General features: G+C 37.2%; 1 protein-coding gene across 4 annotated transcripts in view; it reads right to left on the reverse strand.

Moving 5' to 3' along the window:
- The window catches only part of USP34 (ubiquitin specific peptidase 34), a 255697-nt gene that overhangs the window by 71444 nt on the left and 182869 nt on the right, over positions 1–1384 (reverse strand). The gene's annotated exons all lie outside the window — the stretch shown is intronic.

A 1384-nucleotide genomic window follows, 5' to 3' on the forward strand; every position in this document is an offset into this window, starting at 1 on the left:
AGCCGGCTGAGCCATAGGCGCCGAGCCTAACAGTATATTCTTAACATTGAAAAGGAATACTGGCCAAGATTTTTGAAAATATTCAAATATTAGCCAGGTGTAGTGGCTCAGAACTGTAATCCTAGCACTCTGGGAGGCCAAGATAAGTCGATCATCTGAGCTCAGAAGTTCCAGAGGAGCCTAAACAAGAGCAAGACCTCATCTCTACAAAAAATAGAAAATTAGCCAGGTGTCATGGTGGGTGCCTGTAGTTCCAGTTATTCGGGAGGCTGAGGCAAGAGGAACTCTTGGGCTCAAGAATTTAGGTTGCTGTGTGAGCTATTATGATGGCATGGTACTCTTCTCAGGGCGAATGAGACTTTGTCTCAAAAAAAAAAAAAAATCCAAATGTCAAATGGTTAAAATGGTTAATGTTGTATATACTTTACCACAAATAGAATACATGTAGCTTTTGTTCATCTTTCTGTGAACATCAGAAAAGGAAATAACAGAAATAACTGAAGTCTTCATAAGAATAAGGTAGCCATTTGACTAGAATGCCTTCCAAATTCACATGTCAAATTGTTAAGAATTTTCTATGTACATGTAAAGTTTAACCAAAAGTAACCAGTTATGAGACCTACTCAAAATTAGCACGAGTGTCCTTTTTGTTGCTACAAATTCTTCAAAGTGCTATAAGCATGGCCAACTTGCCAGCTTAAAAAAAAAAATCACTAAAATATGTTTCTATGATAACAATTTCATAAAACTATGCAGATGGGTGTGATAAATTTAGTCAAGAAAATTTCCATAAGCTAAATGAACCAGTCAACTATTTTAAATCATAATCAGTACAGATGAAAACTCAAAAATATTGATAAAACGAAAACCAAACCCTCTTGAGTAAACTGTAAATTGAGAGATTTTAAAGAATAACTTACACCCAAAAAATTCACTGAGGCTTGCCGCTTGTAGCTCAGTGAGTAGGACACTGGCCACATATACCAAAAGGTGGCGGGTTCAAGCCTGGCCTGGGCCTGCTAAACAATGACAACTGCAACCAAAAAATAGCTGGGTGTTGTGGTGGGTGCCTGTAGTCCCAGCTATTCGGGAGGCTGAGGCAAGAGAATCACTTAAGCCCAAGAGTTGGAGGTTGCTGTGAGCTTTGACGCCACAGCATTCTACCGAGGGCAATAGAGTGAGACTCTTGTCTCAAAAAAAAAAAAAAAAAAAAAATTCACTGAAGCTATTATATATAAAGCATTATAATATTTTATTAGGAGAAAAAGTCAGGACATAAGATGACATGATGGAGGAAAATAAAACCGAAGTGCAAGAATAAAGGAAATTTTCCAAAAAATTGTAAAAGCAATGCAAAAGGCAAACTGAAAAATAGCTCATGGTA

The sequence above is a fragment of the Otolemur garnettii genome, unplaced genomic scaffold (assembly GCF_000181295.1).
Source record: "Otolemur garnettii isolate 467f Iridium unplaced genomic scaffold, OtoGar3 scaffold00024, whole genome shotgun sequence".
NCBI lineage: Eukaryota > Metazoa > Chordata > Mammalia > Primates > Galagidae > Otolemur > Otolemur garnettii.